Source organism: Numida meleagris, chromosome 3 (assembly GCF_002078875.1).
Source record: "Numida meleagris isolate 19003 breed g44 Domestic line chromosome 3, NumMel1.0, whole genome shotgun sequence".
NCBI classification, from domain to species: Eukaryota; Metazoa; Chordata; class Aves; order Galliformes; family Numididae; genus Numida; species Numida meleagris.
In genome coordinates this window covers 15,434,351-15,462,296 of record NC_034411.1, presented here as the reverse complement: position 1 = coordinate 15,462,296, position 27,946 = coordinate 15,434,351, and the positions used below count along the sequence as shown (strand labels likewise).

The window sequence follows — 27,946 nt, the reverse complement described above, 5'->3', positions numbered from 1 at the left end:
GTCATCTGCCAAACACTTCTAAAAGGTTTTCCCAAACCTGTCTGGCTGCTGGCATCACACAAAGACCTGCTTAAGGCACCACGGGTATGGGGTCTTGCTGAAGACTTGACAATAACTGCAGGACCCCTGTGAGTCTTACAGCACAGAGCTGCTGGTTTTCCTCCTGTGATGGCAAGAACATCTTGCTAATGCAATTTGCCTGCATCTGAGCCAGCTCTTTATTCCCGCACTCAGGAAGAAAGCAAATTGGCTTAAGACACATACCTCAAGGATTCTCTAGCTTTAGTACTTCTCTCTTCCTCCAGCACCTTACTAACTCCTGCAATAACTACCTTGTAATGTTGTTTTCTTGCTGCAGACATGCTCCCTGAATCTTCTCTTGTTGCACTAAAGAAGGAGCAGAGCTGCAGCAATTCTTACATTGGTGTACAGAGACCGTTATCATTTTGATTCACGGGGGCCCCCAGTCAGAAGATTTGCTGCTTTGATGCTAACTGGCAGAAGGAAGAGGCCATCCCAAAGGTCTATTCCTCCTTTAACAAACTGCTCCACAGGAGTAGAGCTCTTCCTCAGTGGAAACCATCAGCACACAAACAGGAGCCATGATTGTCTAACAGGGAGAGCCCAGATTGCTAATAAGGATCTCTCTTAGAGACTCTGAGGGGTCATAAACAACCTGGCAATGTTTTTTAATATCAAATTATTCCAGGATATACAAACAAGAAGGTGAAATCTGCTCCCCTTCTTTCCCTTTCCTTCTATCTGTTGCATGCATATGGTAATGCCTCACTGCCTGCCATTTAATTGGCATCATTGCATCTGCCAGAAGGGATGAAATATGAAAGTCAAGCCAGAATAATGACCACTGCCGGCACCATGCCCTTGGCAGCAGAAGGGCGACGCATCCATGTGCACATCCTTGTCTGCATGTCCTGCGCCTTGCAGGGCTGTCACAGAGGGGCAGGGACTGCACTGACAAATGGCAGCAGGACACGACTCATATGCCACCATCAATAAAAGCCTCAGCAGGATGCAAGCTGAGGAGGGGACTTGCTCTGTGAAATGCCAGGGCTCAGAAATCAGAGCAGATTCCCTTTGATTTGAAAGGGTTTTAATCCTTACTCTCCAACCCCTTCCCTTTTAGGGTAATGGGAGCAGCATGCAAGTCTGGGCACCTGGCAGAATGAGAGCTACTGTGGAGAAGTAAGCCCCCTTCACACGTAAGCCCCTTTAACACGTCCATCAGACAACGCATGCATCACTTATCCTGAATGTACTCATGCCAGGATTCTTCTAAGAGGAAAGATGAGAAACAACAGACCCAGCTCATTCACACAGCAGCAGTTCTACAGGGAAGGGTATGGGAGAGTAGGGGGGATGTCCAGAGGTGGTAGCAAGTGAGCAGGGAGAAAGTCAGGATGCAGAGATATAAACTGGGTGAATGCTTACACATACAGTGCAAGGGAGGAGCTATAGCAAGGCTGTGCTAGTGAGGCACAAACCAGTCCTAATCTGGTATCTCTGCTGTATTTATCCATCAGAAGATTCTAGCAAAGTCATTCACATGGAGAGGGATTTGATAATTAATCATTTCAGAGCTCACTCCCTCCCCTCTCCTATCCTCTTCCTTTCTCCCTCTCTCTTTCTTTCATCTCTTTGCACCACCAGGCTAATACATGTTTCACGATTGAAACACAACCTTTGTGAAAATGTTCCAGTAAAATATTCATGAACAACCATTTTCATTATTTGATCCGTGCTAAACGACTTCGCAATCATTATGCAGCCAGAGGTCAAAAGGACTGCTACCACAGTGCCCAGCTCCCCCCCACTGCCGCCTTCTGCTCCCTCTGTACCTCTCTCACTTTTTCTATGCTGTAAATCCTCAGGGACAGTTTCACACATTTTTTTCTTATCCTTCCCAAGGTATTAGCTGTGACTTGCAGAGCACCTAGTACAATGAGGATCCTTGTCCTGGGCAAGTGCTGGTGGCAGTGAAAAAGGTACAGACAGTACAAGAAGCATCCTAGAGACACTAAGTTAATCGCCCACTCTTTTTTCCTCCCTAAGAAAACAGCACGGGGTTGGGCTCTGAGCCTTTTTGGAACATGATGCCAATGTTATTACAAGATGCTGTCTGAGACTTTATTCCCTTTCATTTCAGAGACAAGGTTCTCACAAAGGCAAGGATGCTAACAGCAAAAACACCCTGAGCAGAGGTTAATATATATTGCATTTTTGCCTCCATTTCTCTCTCCCACTACAGAAAAGCTGCCCGTTGACTGAGGAAAGATTTCTTTCTAGTATAATGATAGATACAGCTCTTGCTCACTGAAGTTAGCTCATGGTTCTTCATCCAAACAGCAGCACCATAAGCAAAACTAAGGAAGACAGCAAATACAGGGCACAGCTCCACCCCTCCTGATGGGAGTGGGTGCTGCATGACTTCGTCCCAAACTCTCTCAGTAAATGTCTCTGTGACATTTCAAACCTCCAGCTGAGACAGATTTAGATGTGCTCTGTGGAGTCTGCATGCTGGAGGGTGAAAAGGACTTGAGTGAAGTTTCCACTTAAAGCAACCCTTTCAGGGAATGTGTGCAATGACATCCCACAGGCTGATACTGGGCAGAAAGAGGGACTCCTAGTGTCAACAGATGTGATGGGGAGAAAGTGGAGTGTCAGAAAATGGCAGATTTGGAAGCCAGAATGCCTCCTGACAGCCCTGGTAGGTGGTGTGGAATAGCCACAACTGTTGGAGATTTTGGCAGCCTTGGGCAGAAGGACAGATGGCAAGTGGTGTGCACACTACTAGAAGTCCTTGGCCTGTGCTGGATTCCAGAGCGGGCTGGATGTAAGCCCTGCCTTTCCACAGTGCTTGCTGCAGGACTGCGAACTCCCTCCCACAATTCAGCATTGGGTAACACGGCCAAGAACCCTGGGCTGGGGAAGGAGGATGCAGGTGAGGTTTGAACCAGCTGGGACAGAGACAGACGTGGCTCCATGTAAAGACAAACATGTCAAGGCTGAGAATGGGAGAAGTGATGTCACTAGGCTGGAACAAATCCCTTTTCAATGAGCCCTCTTACAGGGAGAAGGAAGTGTTTTACTATTTTATTATTTGCAAGCATGTGGCTTAGAGCTAGACTGATTTAGATCAACCACCTCCCTGCCCTTCATGCAGCTGTATCTGACATCCCTGTGAAATTATGGTCCTACACAACAGTTGAGTGGATGGTTGTGAATTTACATCACCATCCCATGGCCTTTGAGGGGGTGATTGCTCTTTGATACTTGACAGCACCTGGGCTTGTCAGGTCTGCTCCACATGGGGTCCTGCCCTTTCCCCAAGGTACCATCTTCAGTTCTGACTTCTCTGTGGTCTGGCCAGATTAAATGGATGGGACACTACAGTAGTTTGAGAAACTGTGAATGAGCTCCCTAAAGAAGCCCGTTAGTCTGAATAGAAATTCAGAGAATTCAAAGAACTGTAGGTTGGTGCACACTTTGGGGCCAGATCTGTGTATTTCTCCCAGCTTCAGTAGTGGAAAACGCTATTTAATCCAGCTGGCAGAGCATACAAAGGAAATGATAATCCTCTTGAAGCTGTCTATGTCTGACTTCCTACAGTCCATGATTATATGCTGATGAGGAGAATACCCTTGAACTTCAGCTTTAATGCTGATTTCTTCCCTCATCATTTCAACCGTTCCCTTCTAACACTGGATTTCCTACTTCAGCAACAGGAGGGGAATTCTGGCTAATTCAATTATAGATGAGAGTGGGGCTCATCCTCAGTTTCCTCCTTACTACTAAAGAAGAACCTCCCTTTCCTGGTAGCAAAAAGCAACGTGAAGTTTGGCCTTAACTGAACCTTGCTGAAAAGGTTATCACAATAGGATGTCAGCTTCCTCATGTCACATTCACCTAGGTATAGCATTTCTCATGCACAACATTTATCTTTGTTTCCATTAACATTTATATTGTTATTTACTGTTGCGTTTAGAATTGCCAATAAAAATTCTGAGCAACAACACTTAAGCCTTCAGTCTGGAAAGGGACTGCTCAGTGAAGAGAAGGTGGTTACAGGGCCAGGTATATCCCGCTTTTTTTTAAGGTCCCTGCCATCTTAGAAAGTCACACACCTTCTGATGGTGCTTCACATCTCTGGAAAATTAGTGGGCAGAGGCAGTGTGAGGTGTTAAATACACTATGAAGCACACCAAGACCATGTGAGGAAAGATGCGTTCCCCTTCATAGCACATCAGCCGCCAGATGAATACCATAACTCAGACGGCATAGGCCTTTTACAGCAGAAAACCAGGCAAGTCTCATTCACAAGTACATCTCCGCTCAGACCTGGTGAGCACTTTATCCATGGGGTGCAGGAGGATGTTGCAGGACATGGAGCTGGTATTGCCTAGGATGGAAAGCAAGGTCCAGTGATGCCTAAAGCAAAGCACAAAAGCCGAAATGCAACTAGAGTATATGCCACAAGGTCCTATAAGCCCTTAGAAAGCAGATATATTTTATAAAAAGAATGTGATAGCAAGCGAAAACTGGATATCAACATAACTGTAATCACTGAAATCCAAGTAAACAAGGGTAGGAAGTTATGTGTAAAACTGTAAGAAGCAAGTGACAGCAGTGACATTTACAGCCCTGGGTCCCTACTGCCATCCCTGTCTCTCTTGCACAGATACTCTGCAGAACTACGAGATTCTCTCTCTGTGGAGCACTTCCTCTCAGCAGCCATCAATTTAATTTTGCTACAAAGCCAAGAAAGAGCTCATGCCTAGAATTCCAAGGACAGTAATGTCACATTTGGAAGCAAGCTACACGTGGGCATTCTCTAGACCTCACACCCCACGGAGGTGCAAAACATGGTTTCTTTGGGATGCAAATGCAGGATACCACCAGCACATCCAGCATGGCTTAAGAGCAGATGGGAGGTGAACCAGGTTAGTGAGATGATTATAGATGCTAATTTCCAAACAACGTGCACTGGAGTTTGCTGCTCTTGACCTTGAATAAAACATCCATATCCACTTTCCACATCAGTGCTAGTCTATGTGCTTCTAATGCAATTTGAATGAAGAAAGCCATAAGACAAGAGGGTTGCTGCCATCCTAAATCTGAATGGAAAACATTTTCCACATTAGATGATGAGGGTGTATCTGGAAAAATTAGCAGCACAATAATTTTTTTAAAACACACAGAATAGCCAAAATAGTAATGCAAAGCAATGCTCAATTATATAAATGAGCATTTGCAAAAACACAATTTGTTTGTGTGTTTTATTAACTGATGGCTACTAGGTCACCATTCTGGTGACAAGAAATTGATTGGCTGGCTGAAAGCTAAGACCACTTCTCTTTCAGCATGCAGACTAATCACTGCATAGAAGCAACATATATGTTTTTTTAAGAAAAGAACTCATGATTCCAATTATGGTGAGCAGCTGGAATGTCAATAATTTATCCTTTTCCTTTTTTTTCCAAAATACGTGCATTTGCATAGTTGTGACTTTCAAGTGTATAAGGCATTTTTAGCCAGTGCTTGGAATAACTGCTCGTCATGGAGTATTGAAATCAGGCCAGCTACACACTGGAGTAAATTTAGGAACATTCCTAGGTTTGCATCTTAATTAAGGGTCTCAGTTTTTGTACTCACTTGCATTACATTAAATGAATAATGCAACTAGGGAAAGAAGGAAGAGCTTAGATCTCTCTAAAGGCAATGCCTGTCTTGAAATGAGACAAGTGAGTGGCAGATATGTCATCAGTGTAAAACCACTGTCACTCTTAACAGTGGGTCATAGCTTTAATGATACAACTGGTCAATAATACATATTGGTTTCATTTTTGAAAAGGATATTAAGTTGCAACTCTTGCTAAATATTTTCATTGTTCCAATTGCCTTATTAATACCAGGCAAAGTCTTTCCTAGCTCGTAAAGGGCCAGAGCACAATATGTATTTTTCTTTATGTGCTACAAAAGCAGAGTCCTCTTCTATTAGCAGCAGTTCTACTTCTGAAATCAGTTGAACAAAGGAATATGGTGGATGGATGGTAGCTATTGCATTGGATCACGGTCTTGAGTCTAAAAATGCTTTAAACCTGTTACCTTACAGGCACATGAAGCTTTTTCTCTTGCATTGGGGTACCTGTCTGGCTCTGAAAGTAGAGAGGTATGTGACCAAAGAGCAGCTTATTTAGGACAGAGTGGATAATCTTTCAGGCTGAGATATCTTTATTGCCTGTCCCTGACAGTTTTGAGGTGATCTCTCTCCGTGTGCCAAACACTGAATATCATCCCTTGTAAGTAAGGAGGTGAAAGGAGAAACTGGAAATCTTGCTGACAGACATTCACTACCTTGTTTGCTGGCTTGTGCTGTTTACTGCACTCCTCCAGGACAAGCATGGAGTGGAGCTGAGTCTCTAGGAGAAGAGCCGCTGAGCAAGAAATGTCAATTATGTTCTCTAAACACCAGGCCTGCATTTAAGAAAGTTATTCAGGTGGGCAATTACACCTTCACAAGCAGATGAATTAGACAGCATGGATATTTTAATTTTATACATAGCTGTTTATCTCAGAGTTGAACAGTCTCAGATGCAGAGAGGCCAGAGGTGGCTAATTACTTACACCAGTTAAGATTTTAGTGATGGAGAGAGAAAGTGAGAGAGGAGAGGCAGAGAGAGAAAAAAATCAATTTATGAAACATAGCACTGGAGAAGTACACTGTAATGGAAAGAGACTGACAAAAATAAAAAGCCTTGCTGCAATTAGGCATGCATAATAAATAACAGGAGAAGGCAAGCAGCTCTCCTCAGCATCCCGTTACTGCTCTGGAATTTGAAGTTTATTGTCATTTGTATGCTATATCAAAAGATATCCCACTAGTATCATGCAGTGGGCTGACAAGGCTTTGATCTAGAAAAGCACAGAGCACTTGGTCACCTCTGATTCCCATCCTGCCGTACAACAGCCTTCCTCAGCCAGTGGGAATGCCAACACTGAGGATGTCACACCAGTGCCAGTGGCTGGTGGCACAGGTGTTGCCCCCTGGACAAGCAGAGTCATATGTGCAACTAGGCAAGACCATACAGAAAAGCAGAAAGATCACACAGGTGAACTACCCTGTGACTAACAAGAGACTCAGGTACCATCAAACAAGAACAGCAGCCAGAAACCCAATGGTCTGCACCTGTAATAAAGTCTGCTAATGTTCCTGGCATTGGAATTGGACCATCCACACTGTTAAAGTTAGAAATGTCCTCCCTTCAGTTCTTCCTCTACACAACTCCTGAGGCTAGGGCATATCCAACTCTTGCTTAAATTAACTACAAGGGGACATTCTGGATGTACACAAACCTATACGCACTTGGACACACACATTTAATATCCAATGTAAATAGAAGCATTGTAAATCAGAGGCCAGCCTTGGAAAAAGAATTCAAAAGCCACTGGATAAAGTTTTGAGTGAGGATCATTCTTATTTTGGGGAAGAAGCTGCACTTTTATCGCCATTGTCAAGTGATCTCTGTGTCAAGTGAGGGGTGGCATTTGTGTTTTGCAAATGGGCCTGGACTATCTGCATGGAGCTGCAGATCTCCTCTTTCTGTTGTTAAGCTTCCTTTCAAACTTTCTGAAACAGTTTTTTTTACACCCACCCACACAGCGAATGACATGCTCCAGGGCTGTTGAGGGAACTTAGCAACACACTTCTGCAGGGAAGCCATCAGCAGCCTGATCTCAGGCATCTCTCAGTGTCTGCACCAGCTCTTCCTCCAGCTTTCCCTTAGACAACTGCAAAGACATCAACACTCCTTGGCAGGGGTCTCACCTCAAACAACAGGATCTATCCTTTGCATCAATAATCAGAGACTGCAGTGCACAGAACAGATGGAAAGCAGAATCTTGGGTCACATAGCAGAGCTTTGGGTCCCTTACTCCAGCCCTGTGTTGGGTGGCCCACCTTGCTCTAGTTATTGTTCAAGAATAACCAGAGGGCAGTGGCAGCTCCTGGGAGCAGGGATAGTTGGTAATGAGGAATAGGCAAGACCAGGACAGGATGCAAACATGGTAAAGCACCAGCCTAAACCACGCTAGAGTTTGTCCCGCTCTTTGGTGCACAGTGGTACCTCCATTTGCTGTAGGGGCACATGGACAGTTTGCCATGCTCCTTCCACGTCCATGGGACAGACTTCTGTGGGAGGAAAGGGGAGGTGGAAGGCCAAACTGCATCAGGTCTTCTAAGAGGTCTGGCAGGCATGGCTCAAAGGGTGCTAGGATTCCCCATAATTGTAAATGACATTGGCAGCCACATACAGGAGAGGTGCCTATCATGATCCCTGCTAAGGAAAAGAACTAGTTGAGTCCTTGAGTGGGAACAGAAAGTGCGTAAAGAGTTTGGGGCAGACAGAGGCTGGACAGGCAGGCAGAACTTGCAGGTGCACCAACCATCGCCAGCCTGGCTCAATCCCCAACTCTCCGCTGATGTCCCCTCACCAGGCTGTGCAGCTGGAGGCATGAGAGCCTCCCTTTTCTGACAGCAACTGCCCCAGGCCTCGTTACAGCAGAGATGTGCTATCTGTAGCAATGACCTGAGGTGGCCCAAGTACAAGACACCCCCAGAAAGCTGGATTCACTGCTTCCATTTTATGAAACAGACCTCAAATCATGCACAGGTTGATTTTTTGTGAACCCAAGAGGCCAAGTGAGGGTTGACTGTAGTGCTCTCATTTCATGTGTTGACCTGAATCCTTAGAAATCTCTCCTCTAACGGTGCCAGGCTTGAAGGCACTCCTTGGAGGCCACCTCTTGAACGGAAAAAAGCTAAAGATCACTGCTTGCTCCACCAGCAGTGCTGCTACCCCCTCATCAACTCTGAACCAGGAAAAACCACAAGCTTGCGTAACATGAAAATCAAACACACCGAGAGGCAAGGCTTCCCTATACTTGATCTCCAGCAATGAGAAACAAAAAATGTTCTAGTAAAAGAACAGGGCAAGGACAGTGTGCTGCTTCCTCTCAGCAGCCCCCTAGTCTTCAAAGAATGTTTCTTGGAAGGTTGCTATGGAGCAGAAACAATTTAAAAATCTCAGGTCCCTTTGTTCATTTTGTTTGTTTCTTTTTGTGGTAAAGATCTCAGCAGAAACATCAGCCTGGCTAAAATAGTCACTGGCAGACCTTAAATATTAATAAACATATCTGCCTTCTACAATTTGAAGTAATGTCCCAGATAGTGGTGCTGTGAAAGCAGCTGTTTTCTTGCAAGGTCTGGTTGAAGAGGAGAAGCACATCAAAAGTGGGATGTGCAGAATGCAGAATTTGCAAAAGAGGGAAATGGAAATAGCTGTGACTGTTAGCAGAGCACACAGAGCAAGTCCTCCTGTTGTAAGTGCTAAGTTACATTGGAGGAAATAGCTGTCAGCTGGCATAGATAAACAGCCCCAGCTGCCTACGAATACACACCCCAAGGGGGAATTCATCATAGCTCTTTCTTCACTAGTAAACTTGCAAGGCAGAAGCCTAGATTTACAGAAGCAAACAGCAGGGTCTGGCTGGCAATTATTTCTGAAAGTGTTTTATGTTTGTTTGCCTGTATATGAAATTTGATAGAAGAGCACCACTCTCTATGATGTCTTTTCTGGGAAAGCATAAAAAAGTGCCAAAAAAAGGGAAGATACTTCAGTTCTAATGCTCTACTGCAGTGCTTCTCCAAGGGAGCTGCTGTTTGCTCACTGCACATCACCATCTCATCTGAGGACCCATGTCCCCATGAGACTGCCTCTCCATGGTGACACACCACAGTCAGGGAGCCCAGGGATGCTTCTGCAAGGAATCCTACCAACACTCAAGATGTGAACATAAGGCAGGAGAGCATTTCTGCATGGAGGCATGTAGCCTTTAAGCTGAAAACCTGCATTTTCTTTCATTTTGCTTTGCCTGTTGCATTCTCACCAAAGCATTTTTTCTTCTTTTTGTTGAACTCTGTTCTGCAGGGAGCAAAAAAAGCAACCAAAACACTCTGCTTATGGACAAGTTGTCAAACCCTTTGTGATGGCTGTAAACATATCAACACAGCCTGCTGGTATGAACTGATAACTATTCTTCATCATTCAGGACAGGTTTGCTGAACATGACCAAGCACTTTTCCTCCTGCTCCATTAAAAACAATCTTTTATTGTTAGACAGTAGGGGGTTAATGCAAGGGAGCACCAAATAAATAAATGCTAGCCTCTAAATACAGTCTTGAAGTCAGCAATCCTACAAACCAGTTATTTCACTCTCTAGGAAGGTTGCCAAAATAGTACATCATATACAGTTCTCCTATGATATCACACCAAGCAAATGTAAGTTGCAAGTGTGCTAGAGCCCTCATCAGTTTGGTGAGATTCCCTCCCCCAGCCAAAGGATAGAGCTGAGGAAAGAAGTGAAATATAGACAACCTGGAAAGATGAAGACATTGCCCAAAATCCAGGGAATCAGAAAAAGCCATGCTGTGTAGCATCACAAAGAACACCTCTCTGATAAAGAGAGTAATTTAGAAGGAACCACACCAGTAGCCTGACCTGTCTCATCACTCAGAAATAGATCTCAGAGCAGAAGTAATCTCATATTATAATGGTAGTTTTTCTATATCAAATTGCTGTCACTCCTACTTTCCTGTGTGATGTTCCTAATTTTGAGGGGGCAGTAGTTTTTCAGGAAACACTCTGCTATAAACACACTGTGAGGAGTCAGGCTCTGCTGCAGTGAAGCAAGCTTAAGCGATGGAAAGTTAGGAAGGGGCAGGCACCAAGTTCTTACTGCAAATTCTACCCTAGTCCTTGAAGAAATGACATAGTTTTCAGCCCCATCCACCTGCCTCCAGGGCAGGAAAGGGTGCTGCCATTATGCTTGCTAAGTTGAGTGGCAACCCTGATAGGAGAGCAAGCACAAGCAGACTAAGATTTGTAAATGGTCCAGTTCAGAAAAGGCTGCAAACACACCAGTTATCAGGTAGCTGGTAAACTGATTCAAGACTGAGATAGATTGTTGCTGTGTGAAATTACACATTGGCATGCTTTTTTCCTGAGCCATGCTGAAATTACAGAGCCCACAGCAGAGGCGTGATAATAGATCAGTTCCAGTGTGTATCAAACCGGCATCAAGAGAGGATTGTAGCAAAACCAATGATAATCTTTTAGAAATCCAAAGCTCTGCCTAGAAACATTGCAAAACCATCCCTGACTGTTCATCTCAACTGTTCTCCCTCCCTGCCAAGGCAACATAATAAAGCTTTCTAGAGGAAAAGGGAGGAAGATGCTTTTTCTAAAGTCTAACCCAGACCCACTACGCTGCAATCTAGGACTGACTTTCTCTGACTATCCTGAAGTGGACATGAAGAATAGCCTACTCCCTCCTTGTCTGCACCTGCCTTTCACACACTTTGAGACCATCCCTGCATTTTTCCCTGGACACCTCTTCTCCAGACACTTTCTCTGCAATAAGGCAGTGAGGAGTCTTAGCTGGCATTGAGGAGCTGGCAACACTGCCACACTCTGAAAACGCAGGCAACAGCAAGAAGGGAGGGCTGGCACAGGCAGAGATAATAATATGTATTATACTGAATTTTATGTCAGGACCAGAAGGCTCTTTATTAGATGATTTTCTTCTTTACTGCTCCCAACGGAGCAGCAAATGCATATATTAGACTGTAAACCTCTACAATGCAATCTATGTAAATCACAAATATAAAGCCGTGTAATGTGCCCTCATGGTGATCCAACATCAGCATCATCAGCACTGTCAAAGCCAAGGGGGGCCCATTATTGCCTATGCTAGCAGAGATAACAGAAAGGGCTTCTCCTTTTCTTGGGTTGCTCCCCCAGCTCAGCTCCCCTTGCTAAGGTGCCAGCAGCTCCTTTTGTCACTGGCATTAAAGCTGACTCACAGGGGCTGCGTAAACAAAGCCCCTGCTCAGTTATCCCCCAAAGTTCCTCCCACTGGAGGTAGATGGGAGCCAGGAGCTGCGCAACCTCAAATGTAATATCTATTCAGTTGTTAGGTTGGAAATTTCTTTTCAGTCACAGGGAATTGAGGGACTTTCTGAAGATGGGGCATAGATAGAGGAAGAAGCCAGAGGGTCTCTGGGACAGATCTTCCCAATGCAAGATGACATGGTGTCATCACCAGGAGATGAAACCTGGAAGGGTCAAGACAAGTGCTACCCTTGACTCAAAGGGCATTGTAACACAGCCTTGAGTTTTGAAGGGTCCTAAATTGGCCTTCAGTCCATTTTTCTCCCATTTTCCTCACCAGGGACTTGAAAGAAATTGTGGAGGAAGCAAAGTACAGCACAAGAATGCTTGCCATCCAGGATGTAGGTGGAATTTACTGGTGTTGGGGATGCTTGTGCCTCTAGCAGCAACTGCAGGGAACCTGCCCACAGGCAGCTCTGCTTCATGCTCACCTCTGGGGAAGCACATTCACTGACTGTGAAAGATGCCATTAGGAAGAAGCTTCACTAGGGGAAAGCTCACTGGCAAAATGATCAGTGGCACCTAATTTCCTCTTAAGAGGCATTTGCCTCCTGAGGGCCAAGTTAATGGAGTCCGACCGGGTGTTGATTTGGTTATCATTCGCTGCTAGGTAGACAGATAGCATTGTCCCAAGGCAGGCAGGCTGTGTGCTAATGAGCCTTCCATGCAGGCAGCAAGCTCCCATAGAGATGCCAGTAACAGACAGCTCATCAGAGAAGTTAGCATAGCCCCAGGGGGTGCCAGGCCACTGCCAAGCCATGCTAGCCTGTGATGAGCTCAGATAACGCTGGCTGTGGACTAATTGCTTGGCCTCTTAGCTCCTGAGGTTGCAGAGGGCAATCTGAGGTTGCTGGTGGTTCTCTGTGCTCCATTCAGGAGTCTGAGTTGATACACCACAACCCTAGAGCCCTTAAGGATGATGCCTGCCCTGCAGAGATTCAGTGAGGGGCAGAGATGGGGCAAGTGCTCCTCAGCCTTGTCTGAGGTGGGTCTGGATTCTGTACAAAGGTACCATGACAAACAGTTTGCCACTGAGGGATGCTCTAGGACAAATTATTGTTCCCAGTAAATTCCACCAAAGGATCATGAAAGCCAGTAGATGTGAAAATTAAACCATTAAATCTAAATGAAGTCACCTAAAGGGACATGACAATGCAGCTGTGAGGAGTAACATGAGCAGAAAACATGGGGAAAAGAAAATGGGTAGAGGTGGAAACAAGCTCTTTATTTTTGGAAAAACTTGTTCAGCCTGAAAATACAAAATCAGCTTCAGCCTTATTTGATGCCTCTTGAAGTTCACAATAACCTCATAGTCCTTGCTCTCAGACCTAGGGTGATACACACAAATGACCGAAGAATTTCTTACCCCTTTCTATTCTTTGAGAGAACATTAGGTCTGCCTTTAACATGGTTTTCTTGTTTACCATTCTAAACAACCCAGTGGTGGCAGACAAATGTGCAAGATGAACTTAAGGGTCTTTGGCATGCCTAATGTCTATGATTTTATGAGTCATTTCAATCAGAAAAAAAAGGAGATGAAATGTTTGAATGGAGCTAAAAAGACATGACATCATGTACTGTTTCCTTTCTTTGGAATTAGCAATAAACTGAATTATGTCCAGCCACTTATCATTAACAAAAAAATCTTTAACTTGCTTTTTTCCAAAATATGTTTCCCTTCTCTCCTAAATCAATTCACTAGAGAAAAGTAAGAGGCTTTCTCTAGTATACACAAAGAAGAGCAATCTGGCCTTTGGGAAAGTAATAGAATTTCAGGCATCACAAGCAAGTCAGCAGCGTCTCAGCCATATGTACATCCAAACAGCAACTGAAATATTTAACTGCAGCCTTCAGCAGCATTTTTTTGTTCTGACTGCTTAGCTGAACATCCAGTCCTGCTTGGCTGGCTAAAATACCCTGGTGAAATCCTCTTGGCATTGCTGCGTCTACCTCTCAGAATACTGCTTTTTGGAGATGACCTGACTTTAAGGTGAGAAGGATTTTCCTCCATGGACTTTACAGCTGTAATGGGATGGAAAGCACAGCAACAACAGCAAAACAACAAGGTCCTAGGCTGCAGCAAGTGAGGACTTACTCAAATGCAACAGCCATAAGCACAGAAATAAAGGAAAGAAAATGCTTACCCTCAGAAGGCCCCAGGTACACAGGGATCTCCAGCAAAATCCCCTTGCTTCCACTGCCAACCCTTAAATGAGGTCTGGAAAGAGGGGGATCCTGGCTCCACCCCTTCCAGTCACTCATGTACATTGCTTGCACCTGAGCTCCCCTGGGTTGGCCCTGCCTTCTCACCAGGTGCTCAATCACTGGTTCAAGCTGCAACTTAGCTTTTCTGCTACAACAGCACAGTGAAACTTTCAGTGACATATAATTTCACGTAAGTGGTACTCACCCCACCAAGGATCCTGAGCTAGTTCAGGGACACCACATTGTTCCTGAGCCTTACACAGACAGGGCCCTCTCCATTTTGCCCTGCTGTGGGGCACAGGAGCCCTTCATCTGAGCACAGTGTGCTCCCTTGTGACATCTCCTAGCCCCAGCCCTGCTCCAGGTCTTTGCTGCTGAACTGGAGCCAGAGTGAAGGAAACAGGAACACTGCCTCTCTTCTGCTTCACCCACACTTTGATGCTGGCTAAAGCAATGTCTGGTTACCAGAAGGGTAAGCAGCTATGAACTGCAGTTTCATCTGTAATGCTTGCTGTGACAGTACAGGTGGCAGTTAACTACCTCTTGATAGCCTATCTCTTCACTCCTGACAGCTCTGTGACCCTTGAGACATTGCGTGAGGAAAGAGAGGAGTGAAGCCTCCCACTGCAAACACAGATTGCATTAGTTGACTTGACCATTCTAGAATGGCTAAAATGCTTGCAGTGAGGAAAGAGCCCCCCAGATGGAACCTTCCAGTGGTCAGGCAGTTGCTGCCTGCCCCTACCTCCTCCAGGTAGGGACAGCTCTCCAGCTCAGGCTAAAAGGACAGCTTGTTTTTAGATGTTCACAAGCCCAGGCTGAAGGTAAAATGCAGACACTAGACACCAAACTCCGCAGGATGTCATTTTAATCCACCTCTGTAGCCAAGATGAAGTATGAGGACTTGGCAAAATGGCAATATAGCAAGCAGGCATCTTATTTTCAAGGAGTCGATGGCCATTTGCTTCTGCTGCTGAATATCTGTTCTGAACTATTTATGGTCAAAGAGGTTTCAGGTCTCAAGGCATATGTCATCTTGCAGAAGTCCAGACATCACGGCTCACCTTGTCAAAAGCACCTATGCACAAGAATGCCTTCCCAAGATTTCAGGGGACAATGATCTACGTCTCCAGGAGATCTCATGCTCCAAATGCAGATTCTCCAGTCTCTGAAAGATGGATGCGCAGGCTCCTGTTGTCAGGGCTTTAAGTGACACAATGGTCTGATTTTTGTGTGCTCCTGCATGGAACCAGGAGTTGGACTGGTGATTCTTATGGGCCCATTCCAACTCAGGATATTTTCTGATTCCGTGAATGGGCTCAGCAATCGGCTCCTGTGGGACTACTCCTTGTGGTGAGGAATACACTGCCCTACTGTCACCCCTGGCTGCCTGCTTCCCTTCCCTTGTACTGTAGCTCCAATCTCGTTGCTCCCTGACACCCCTGAGCAAAGAAGATCACTAAGAAATGGTTTTCATGAGGTGACTGGAAACGTGTGTAAAAGAAGTGTAATATTGCCAACTGTAGTTTTACCCTGAGATTTCCCTCTGCTTATGGCATTGATTTGGGATTATTATCAGGACTGAGATTGGTATAATTCCCCAGACACCTTAAAATGGAAGCCCTGGTATCCCCAGACTTGTTGCCTTAGAAAGACCTGAACTAGACCTTTCCATCTCCGTTGAGCAAAAGCAAAACCAAACGGAGTGTCTGGTTGTCACCATTCATAGTAGCAGCACTGCCTTCAGTTCCCTGGTTCTTTACTGACTAATCAAGTAGTCTTACTGTGCAAAAGCAGTTTTTCCCAGCAACTCATGCTGTGGTACAGAGCCACATCCCTGTAGGAGCAGAGAAAGCACACATTCTCCTGACAGTTACAACAAATGTCCCCAGACTGGACACCCCACAGGATAAGCAGCTAGCACATCTGTCAAGGTTCACAAATGATGGCATTTCCACATTTTATCCTTGCCCCTCAATGTAGTAATTGCTAGGAACAATGACCTTATTTGCTTTGCTAACAGATGCAGTTACAGATGATGAAGATGCCAGGTTGGTGAGGTAGGAGCTGGTACATTAAGAGGAGGTGAACATACTGGAAGGCTGATTTTGTGCTGATAATACTGTCATCACCCTGTGCTCCTACTGTAGATAGCAAACGATGCACATTCTGCCAAAGAGATTTCACAGAGGTTGTGATTTTCCTTTGCACTGAGCTACGACAGCAATCTCTCAGCTTAATTAGCAATTGCCGAAATATGTCACACTTGGTAGGAGGTAAATTATTTTGGCCTTATCAAATCACTTTCAAACATGCTGTTTCCTTTGTGGTCACAAAAACATTACAGCCTCAAATCAGCAAGAGACATGTTACAAAGAGGAAAAAGGTTTTGTGGTAATAACAGAAATCTGTAACAAAACAGCGAATGCAGGGGAGCAGGTATCTTTGCTTCAGATTTCACTGTGACTTGGCTCTCTGTGAGGCTGTTCAGGGCTGAACGGCTTCCCAAAATGAGGGGAAGCAACTATTTCCCTCAAATTATATTAAGGCAAACAGCAAGTCAATGTTCTCTTCACACATACACCATTTCAAAAGCAAAACAGTAGCTCCCCAGCTCCAACTGGAGCCCCCAGCATGATCTGCAATGTTGAGAGTTCAGATTCCCACCATTTGATCTTTTTTTTTCACTTAAGTCATCTTGAATTTATAGGCTCGGTGCCAAAGAGTTGTATTATTAACATCTAAAGCTAGAAACCTCACATTTGACTGTGAAAATACCCCTTCCTGAAGGCTGTGGGGTAACTCATCACCCCAGCAAAAACCAGGAAGGCACAAGAGGAACATGAGTTCAACCTACAGATTGGTGGTGGTATAACTGTTTCCAGCAAGACATGATTTTATCTTTCAAGCTAATGGTAAGAGTGCACCAGCATATTTGTACTTCTTGCAGGACAGATTTCTCCCTTTTATACATTCTCTTATATTTGAGATCTTTTCTGGTATAAAGGGCATTGATACTAAGACTGCCTAAAATGTGCTACTTTAATTAAAACAGTATAACTTCTGCTTGTAATTAATCCCTAATGGGTTTTGAAGATTGGCTCATTCTTTTATCCTGGGCCACAGAAGAAGAGAAAATTTCAACTCAAGGTGCACCGAGCCCTAGGGGCAGAGAGAGCAACACCAAAGTGTGCAGAAGCTGACTGCAAGGCTGGCAACGCAGGAGGAGAGAGGCTGTGCAAAGGCCAGAGCATCTCAGTCATGGTGCCCTTCCAGAAGTCCCCCTGTAGATCCACTCTCTGCAAATGAAGACTCTGGCTCAGTCTTTCTTGAGGCACAGCTGTACTAAAAATCACTTCCACGACAAATCTAGCAGAGACACAGCCTTCAAATGTACTTATTGCTGCTTTGTGCAATGACAGATAAGAGAAATGTGACAGAAACCCGTGCCACTATGCATGCACTAAGGGCTGAATCACCATATAAATCCAGGAGATTACAGCTGCTTCTGAGAGTGAGTGCTGCTATTAGAGTATTCCTACCACAACTTGCTCCTGTCACCAGAGGGAGCAAGGACCCCCCTCAGTGTGTCGGCAAAACTGCTTGATGAGGGAAGGAACCTCCAGTATTAATGGACTCTGCAAGAATTTGCTCAGCTCCCTATTCTTATACATTGGAACTGTGATCTGCTCAAACACAGAGTGTCGTGGGTGCCTGGTGGTTATGGGGGCAGCGCTCCCAGAGGGGCATCACCAGCAGAGAGCTGCATCACCAAGAGATGCTGGAATGCTGCTACTGCCTTCCCATGATTAAGGCCTTTTTGATTCTGAGACCTTGGATCTCTCAATGAAGCAGAGCCAAAGTGATGCCCCATTTTGATGTAGCGTGTGTGGACTAAAGGCTGATTTAGGCCTGATGTTCACAAAGGAATACAGGAGCTCTGAATTGAGGCGCTCTTGATTTCATCCCAAGCTACAGAGAAAAGTTGCTTTTTAAGCCTACCTTGGATTTTTCTTAAATGCCACTTCCTTCTTCTGTTTCCAACATTTCTCCTGAATAACTTTAAGAGCTGTGTGGAGAACATAAACCTCCACTTGCAGTTTATGATCAAGAAACAGACACGCAATATTACTAATTCCCCAGGCTGAATCTAACACTCTGAAACACTTCGAGATTTCTTGCTGTTAATAAAGAAATGAGGGGGAACTAATGCTGCTCATTCTTCTTCCAGTCAGAGAGAGTACATGCACTTGAAATTTCTAAAATGATCTGTTTTCCAATCAGCAGACATGTGAAGTTTGCATTATGGTTTTGTTGTTATTATGCAACACAGAAGTTATTACAAATGTGGGAGAAAGTCATGAAGTATCATTTCTATGACACAATTAGATTCAGAATATCTAAAGGCTTAAAACAAGGTTGATGAGGAGAAAAATGCTGAAGTGTTGACAGAACAAAGTGAGATACGATAAGAACCAATCCCCATGTGATTTAAATATTCATTAAAATCATAGAAATTCTGAAAGCCCTCAGAGACAAGACTTTTTTTCCACCACAGTTTAGGAATAGACATTCTATGTCACATGGCAGGATGATCTTCAGCAGTTTTAACAATAGAAAGCTTTCAGATACAGGCGAGACATCCTCAGGACACATCAGGAGAGGCCCAGGACCGCTCGGGGTCAGTCTATTCTGTCACAGCTGTGCTTCAAATTGAGACTACACAGATGCAATGAATCCTTAGCAAAGATAATTTGGACAATCATTGGACCAGTGCTGTGGCAAAGTCCCATAAGGTCACTTAAGTTATTGCTTTACAATAACTCCTGTGTAAGTGCAAGCTCCTAATTAATTGCTTAATTAGTCGTAGTCGGTAGAAACCTGCCTAGAACAATGCCATCTGTGCTACAAGGTCAAGGAATGAGGACATGTTCAGCAAAATTATTGAGCGCAGTGTCTTGAATGAAATCCAGAAATCCCAAGCTGAGACAATTACTATTTAAATTTGCCCAAAGGCCCACACGTCTGGTTACAAACCCCATTTCCTGTGATATCGCACCTAGGAGGATTTCAAATGTACTGCCTGCTATTACCAGCACAAGGACTTCTTTAAGCTTTTGCAGCTCATCCTTGCTATAGCAAAGGGAAGTGCTTGGAGCAGTTGTCAGGCTCTGACCCATGGATGGTGCATTCTGCACCAACTTCTGATCCCTACCGTGGGGTGGGAACGTGATTCCTTCCAGAGATCCTCTGTCAGACGAGTGAGCAAGAAAAAATCCAAATCCCATCAAGGATGGCTCCCTGAACAGCCCTGGCAAGAGAAGAATCAACATCTCCTGCTCCTACTACCACATTTCTGCACCTTGTCCTAGAGATGGGAGCCTTACCTCATGATACACCTTGTGATATACCTCATGATGCTATGATGGACACTAACAGAAACTCTCCTTTATTTTCAGGGAGAAGGTGGCTAGTGACTAGAAAGGAAGATTGTTGCAGCCTGATCCTTTTGGGCAAAGTTCTTTTGGACAAAGATTTAAGGGTGGCTGCATAACAGCAGCTGCTCTACCTATGGAATTGCATGCCATACACAGCTTGCAAGTACCTGTGTTTATGAACAAAGTAAAGAAGTGCTATTACTGCCTGGTGCATTTTATAGCTAGGGAGTAGCTCAGAGAGGCAATGACATGAACTACAAAAGTTTGTCTGTGCATATGTATAGCATCACCTCATGGCTTATTCTCCACTGGCCATCAAGGCAGTGAGGACTGAGAATTTTGGATAATAGCTGTTTTGAATTTTGTTCTTTCTTGTGGACTTCATGATAGCAAAGCACTCACTCTAAAGAAGGCAAGATGAGGAACGTGGTGAAGCAGAGATTGCCAGTTCCATCTCTCCTGCTCCATGCCATAATCCCACAACCTTCATCCATGGCCTCCCCTACTCTATTAGAGGAAGCCAAGTTCCTCTGTGAATGAGTAGGGACTTCCATTCACCCAAGCAGCCCTGATTATTTCATGCTTCTTGGGAAATAATAAAAGAAATGCCAAAATATGGAAATGTCATTCATAACTCACTGCTCATCACTTCCCATAATGAATGTATTTTAATACTACATGGCACGGGGAAAAGGAGAAGAATGATTTTCACAATAAGAAAAAAGGTTTTGTTTTTTTATTTTTTCTTCCTGAGCATATAAAATGCTACATTAGTTTTATTTCCAGGACTACATTAAGATCATGTGTCTTGATAGGTGCATTTTAATGTCCTGCCTACCTCTGTGGAGACTGCTGGAGGCAAAGAATTCTCCAAATGCTGTTGTTTAGATTAGGAAATGGTGTTTGGGAACAATGCAATAATATTAGGTAATGAACTAATCTTTCACTTCCCAGTGAAATATTTCAAACACTTTAGGCACAAGTGAAACAAGCACTGGAAGCAGGTACCAAAGTGACTGGTAAGAGGTGGCACCAAAGCTCTTGCAGATCTATGTGAGAATAATTAATGCAGGAAAGCACCAATCTATCTATATTCCTCTGGCAGCCCAAATTTCTTATGGCTACCTCACAGAAGCTGCTCCTGCTTGGCTCAATTTTTTGTCCTGGATAATGGGAACCAAGAGCAATCTCTCAATTTACCTTAATAGAATGGATTTATTTCTTGTTGCTCTTCTTGACTCTCAAGCTTTTACACTGGCACAGAACTTAACCTTACAGAGGTCCCTCTGAGCACTGCCACTAACATCAGAAGCCTGTCTTTTCACAGAATCATAGAATCGTGGAATGCTTTCAGTTGGAAGGGACCTCAAAGACCGTCTGGTTCCAACCCCCTGCCATGGGCACCGTTGCCACCCACCAGATCAGGCTGCTCAGGGCCCCACCCAACCTGGCACTGAATGTCTTCAGGGATGGGGCACCACAGCTTCTCTGGACAGCCTTTTACTGTGCTGCCTAGGGGGACCTACTATGGTCCCATGATGCATTTTTTTATCTAAATTTTAGTTTTCACATGAACAAAACCTTGCAATCAGTGGGAAGGTCCATAGCCTCACTGTTGGGATGACCATAGCAACTATTTACACTGCAGGAAAACCTCTGAACATTACTACTCCAGTGATGCATGTTGCAGCTGCAGAGAGTCTTCACTCTTTTTATCTTAGTTAATATATCAGTTTATACAAGAGCTGAATCCCTTTCTCAGATTCTGCCTTGCAATGGGTTCTGAGATTCATCTATTTTGATATTTTAATACAATGCATAATAATCCAGTGTGTATTTTAGGCTGAAGAACAAAGTCATTAGTCATAACGGCACAGCTGCAGGTAGGTCCAAGTCCCTCCATAGAATCATTAAGGTTGGAAGAAACCTCTAGGATCAACTAGTCCAACTGCCCACCTACCACAAATATTGCCCTCTAAACCCTGTGCCTAAGTACTACATCTGCCCTTTCCTTAAACATCTCCAGGGACAGTGACTCCACCACCACCCTGGGCAGCCTGTGCCAGTGCCTCACCAGTCTTTCTGAGAAGAAATGTTTCCTAATATCCAGTTTGAACCTCCCCTGGTGCAACTTGAAGCCATTCCCTCTTGTCCTGTCACTGGGAGAAGAGGCCAAAATCCACCTCACCATGATCTCCTTTCAGGCAGTTGTAGAGAGCAGTAAGGTCTCCCCTGAGCTTCCTTTTCTCCAGACTGAACCATCCCAGTTCCCTCAGCTGCTGCCCACAAAACTTGTGCTCCAGATCCTTCATTACTTCTCTGCCCTTCTCTGGACATGCTCCAGGGCCTCAGTGTCTTGTAGTGAGGGGCCCAACACTGAATGCAGAACTCGAGGTCTGGCCTCAGCAGAGCTGAGTACAGGGAGACAATCACCTCTCTGCTCCTGCTGACTAAACTATTGCTGATAGAAATCAGGATGCTGTTGGTCTTCTTGGCCCCCTGGACACACTGCTGGCTTGTGTTTAGCCAGCTGTCGAATAACACCCCCAGATCCTTTTCCTCTGCATAGCTTTCCAGCCACTCTGTCCTGAGCTTGTAGCAATGCATGGAGTCATTTTGACCAAAGTACATGATCCACTCATTGAACTTCTTCCCATTGGCCTCAGCCCATCCATCCAGCCTGTCCAGATCCCTGTGAAGATCCTTCCTACCCCCAGGCAGATCAACACTTCCTCCCAACTTGGTGTCATCTGCAAACTTACTGAGGGTGCACTCAGTCCCCTCATCCAGGTCATCAATAAAGATATTAAACAGAACAGGCCCCAGTACCAATCCCTGGGGAACACAACTTGTGACCGGTCACCAGCTGGATTCATTACCACTCTCTGGGCCCAGCCTTCCAGCCAGTTTTTTACCCAGTGAAGAATACACCTGTCTAGGCCACAGGCTGCCAGATTCTCCAGGAGAATACTGTGGAAGACAGCGCCAAAGGCTTTGCTGAAGTCTGGGAAGACTATGTCCACAGCCTTTCCTTCATCCACCTGTTGGGACACCCAGTCATAGAAAGAGATTGGATTGGTCAAACAGGACCTGCCCTTTCATGAACCCATGCCGGCTGGGTTTGATCCCCCGGTTGTCCCACACATGCCATCTGACTGCGCTCAAGATGATCTGTAAGATGACCTTCCTTTTCAGCTGGTTCTTACAGTTCATCCCAAAATATCTATAAAAATACCTATATTGTATAAAAAAAATCTGTAAAAAACATATACATTAATAAATATGTTAATATAAAATTGATATATAAATATATAAATATTTATGAAATACCTGTATAAAAACTTCATTTCTTTTCTGCTAATGGGACATCAGTTCAGTCAATGAAAAGTTATAATTGTCTGGCGGGCATCTTTGGATGCCTAGATCATTACACTCATGTGTTCCTTCAGAGAATTTTTCTGCAGCCCATTTGAAAAAAGATATGTAGATTATAATCAGAAGTGATCATTTCACTTTGTTGTGCATTCAAATAAAGTAGTAATTCAGTGGCACTCACCACAACAGCTACTGAAAGATAGAACTGTGTATTCAAGATTAGAATGTAGCCCTGAGTCTGGTACATGATGTTTATCTCTGAGAAGAAAAAGAACACTTGAGTATTCTGGAAACTGATAAAAGGTTAACCTTAAATCTTTGCCATTGAAAACATCTACTCATTTTACCTCTGAATATATTACACTTCAAATGCGTATATCTTGTTTCTTTTGTTTTTGTTTTGAAAAAGATTTCTGTGAACTGTCTCAGTGAGAGATGAAAGAAAGATCTATTATATAAACTGTACCCAAAGACCTACTCTAGAAATACATTCTGTTCTTCTTGCCACAGGAGAATTCAAGGGACATCATCACATCACTGGGCTTCTGCTACAGCCATTGAAGCAGCATGCAAAGCTTTTTGGCTTTCTTGACAACCGTGGCAGACAGTGGGATGGACTAAAAGGGTAAGAGACTGCTCCATTCCCAGATTTGCAGCAGGTTTCTTCTTTTCTCAAGCCTCTTTCAGCAGGAGGATCTACTATATGCTTTGTCTTCCAGATGGTGACGTCTGACTGCCATTCTACATTGGAATGGACATCTTCCTGCTCTCCTGGAGGCATGCAAAATCATGTGCCCTGTGCTTGTCCTTGGACACTGTCTCCCTCTGTGCCCTCTCCCAGAATATAATTCTCTCTGGATGCTCCACGTTTGCAGGTGTGAAAAATATAGCGTTTCACCGTGAGACATGCAGTTTGCTAACAAAAACTTCCCGTGGTAATTCTAATTTCATCTCCTTGCTAACAAAAAACAACCTCACTGCCTAAGACAAAAAAAAAAAAGTAAAATAAGAACACTGCCTAAGACTGAGCTCCATGAGATTTGCTTACATGTCAGGGTGCCTGAACACCCTAATCGGTGGTTGTGTATCACCCTACTCTTTGGATGGGCCTCTGAATGACTTTGTGAGTAGCACAGACACACTGAGCTTAGAGGCAGGAGCACAAGTAACCTGTTGAAGATGCATTATTCTGCACTGCAACAATCTTCACTGTCTTGTAAGCCTGTGAAATAATGAGCCAATACAGGAGCAACAAAAAGTAACAGCAGGACAAAAAGAGGATGCCAGGTGGCAATAGTGTTTTATACCCTTGGAGCATGACTACTGATACGTCTCTTGGCTCCTGCTGTCTCAGCATAATGCGTGAGACATAAACGTCTGACAGTGAACAATTCACGTTCAAAGTTTGCCATTGTGCAGGATGTTCTCGTTAATAAAAGAGACCCCTAATCTCCTCAAGCATTTCAGGTTGGTCTCTCTTCTGTCCCAAAACTTTATTGTAATTAAACACTTGCATAATGAATTAAACTCTCCTGGGAATGTTACATGTGAGCTACCTTTCCAATTATTTAAAATTAGCTTAAGGGCTGAAGCAATCAGGCCATTCATTAATCTAATCTTTTTGTCGTTGCAGTTCGTGACTTGGAAATGTGACCACAAGATCAAATGGACAAAGAGAAACAAAGAGGAAATTACACAAGACACTTGTAAAGTTTCCTAGCCCAAGACTTCGCCTACAGCACAATGAAATCAGCAGTGCTGATACACTACACTAATGGCCATTCTTTGTGTGCACAAACATCTCTTCTCAGGACATGTCTACCCTGAAGGGAAAAGTCAGCACAGGCAGTCTACCCTTGCTCTTGCTGATGGCTGGGAGCCCACTGCAGCCCAGAAACCAGGGAACTGAAAAAACTGGCAGTTAACAACCCCACTTTAATGCACCTATGATTATCTGGGGAAGAGCTGACCACTGGCAGCCTCCAGTTTCCCCATGCAACACATACTCCCCTCTTGGTAATGTCCTTTCTTCTGTTTTGAAAGGCTGAGGGATCCTTGTATTCACTTCTGATAAACAGCATGATAGTGAAACACTTACATAGAGAGAGCCTGATCCTAGCTGCTATGCAACTGACTCAGCCCCACGGCTAAGACTGAAGGGACATGAGCACATGTGATGACATTTCCTTGCTGTCCACCTGCCTCTGCAGTGCCAGCTCCTGTCCCAGGTGGTTTCCAGAGTCTGCATCCTGTCTTCTTGCGTCTTCAGTGCGTGGTAGGAGATTCTGGTAGACACACCGGAACTGTTCTTCAACAAAGAACTTTCCTGAAAGTTTTGGCCTCGTTGGATGTGTGATAACCACAAACACAAAGGTTTTCCAGGCACTCCAGGGTACAGGTTTTAGTACAGGTACTACAGGTTTTGGTTGAGGTACCAAACATCCATAAGAACACATCAAGACCTCTGTGGGCAGAGCACACTGGATTTTAGTGGACAAAGCCTGGTACCTGTCACTTGCGGAAAATAGTGGCTGGTATAGAAATACTGTGCACAAAGGTGGCAGGGTCTCCACTCCCGCCTGAAGTGCGTGTGTCTTCCCAGCACCAGAGTGTGGTCTGGTGTAATGGAGTACCTTACAAACCGAGAGGCGGGACAAGAAGTGAAAGCCACCAGCTAAAAGTGATTGCCAGCACAGATCCTGCTCCTCAGGATTAGGCTTGAATGTAGATGCAAGTCAAACAACCAGATAAATCTATCTGTAGAGCCATATGTACAAATTGGTTGTCTTGTGGCACTAAAATTATGGTGTCGTTTCATGATCTTGAAGTGCTTATTCTTGCAAACACTGTCTTTTACTTAACAGAAATGCACACATACGCACTTATACAGGGAGGCAGTTTACAAGCAGAGATGTGTGAATATTTGCCAAGGATGTTTACCCTACATCTCCTCATATAAAACCTTGTTTTCAATGGTCTCTACCAATCTACCAAAACCCTACCAATCTTCAGATCTTAAATCTGACACACCAGCCCTCTCCGGCTGTTTGTGTTATAGAGTCATAGAATCATAGAATGGTTTGAGTTGGACGGGACCTTTAAGATCATCTAGTTCCAACCCCCCGATGAATGTGGATAAAGAAAACCTTATCTGTTTCTTAAGATGACTACTGAGAGAAAGTCCCAAAGCATACGGCTTGTTCTAAGGAGAAGCTCCAACCCCCTGTGACACGAGGGTGTGAGAGCTCTAGGTACCTGGAACTGAAGACATGTAAGCATATTCTGTTTTCTGAATGGAGAAATGTGAAGAAAAAAAGGAAAAAACACACACATAGGTCTCACCAGCAACACCAGCATGTTTGGTGGTGCGATCTGTCATACCATTAAGCTATCTATCTCCTGGTTTTTCTTGATGAGATGGAGTCTATGAGCTGGATTTCTAATGTAAATCAGCATATAATATCTGGATGTTATTTCTCTGTCCTTTTAGTACTGTCTGGATGTTAACATTTGATGCAGAGAAGCAAAGAAAGTGAAATACATTCATGCATGTTGAGCACCTGATCTCTGGTCTCTGATAAAGTTTAAGTTCATATTGTCTTCTTCCTCCCTCTGGGGACATGGGCATTATTGCTCTTTTCTAACTGGTGACCACTGTATCATAAAAATACATTTTTTTCAAAGCCTCTATCTCTGAAAATTGGACAGAAAGTAACCAAAAGCTTCAGAAGTTATCTTGAAGAGAGACAAGCTGCTCTTTTGCCTTATCACATACACCTCGTGTTTGCACGAATACAAGAGAAAATCCATTCACCCAGTGCATGGTGCCTACTTTTCTTAAAAGGAATTCCAAGTGATGACGTCTGGGGCTGTGTCGCTCAAACAGTCCATGGGTTGGGGAATAATTACAGTGCCACACATTCCTCGATCCCTGCGTGAGAGAATTAATTGCCACACGGATTAACCGCAGCAGACGGGAAGCGATTGCTCTCATGAGCTTGGATCGCAGTCTGCTGCCTGGCAGACTGCACGCGTTGCCAAGGAGGAGAGCAGGGATGGGATTTGGAGGCTCTTTAAGCACCTAAGCATGCAGAAAACTGTCTGGTGGGATTTTTCAGGTGTGTGTCTATGCCTTCTGAAAATCCCACTAAACCTGTCTTGGCATTTCTCAGTCTGAGAAGGCCAGTAGATACCTGGTTCCTGCTGCTGGCAGGAGAAGCAAGGAATGAGCAACCCATGAAGATTTACGCTGGCAGACATCGTTAGGCTGAGCAGGAAGGATTAGAGCTGACAAAAATGTTATGCAGTCCACAGGTTAGGAAAACCTGCCTGTCAGTCAGAGATGACTCCAAGGAGGTTATGTGGAAGCTGTATAGAGGACAACTTGTACCACTGCTGTTGCTGCTCTGGCCCAGCTGGCATCTCCAGGATACTTTGGTGGGAACTTCTCAGGGCTAAGGGGAAGTCTCACCACATCCCATCACATCCCACAGGAGAAGCAGATATAAAAGCAAAGCTCATTCACACCAGCACAGGCTCAGCTCTCTGATTCTGTACTTCTTTCTAAAGGAGGGAAAGAAACACATGCCAAGCTGCTGCCCTCTTTCCTAAATATAAACCTATGGAGCAAAAGAGGATTTGGACAAAAAGATGTTGTAGAATGATCAGCCCCCACTAAGCAAAAATCTCCACAGCCTCTGATAAATCATCTGATAGGATTAATGGTAAACTTGACAGGAGAAAAAGATTTTTTTTTAACATCTTTCTCTGACTTATGAGTCTTCAAACTTGCCTACAACCTACAAAGCTGAAAACAATTGCCTATAACCTACAAGGCAGAAAACTTCTATAAAAAAATGAAGGGAAGGGAAGGGAAGGGAAGGGAAGGGAAGGGAAGGGAAG

General features: G+C 44.4%; 1 protein-coding gene and 1 long non-coding RNA gene across 7 annotated transcripts in view; one reads left to right on the top strand and one right to left on the bottom strand.

The window, feature by feature from the left end:
• Window positions 1-27,946, bottom strand: part of SYNDIG1 (synapse differentiation inducing 1) — a 114,128-nt gene that overhangs the window by 14,248 nt on the left and 71,934 nt on the right. The window lies entirely within an intron of this gene.
• On the top strand, window positions 21,107-26,597 carry LOC110396503. Its single transcript, XR_002437009.1, has 4 exons — window positions 21,107-21,552; window positions 23,555-23,669; window positions 23,764-23,919; window positions 24,678-26,597. It is a non-coding gene; the product is annotated as an uncharacterized LOC110396503 (long non-coding RNA).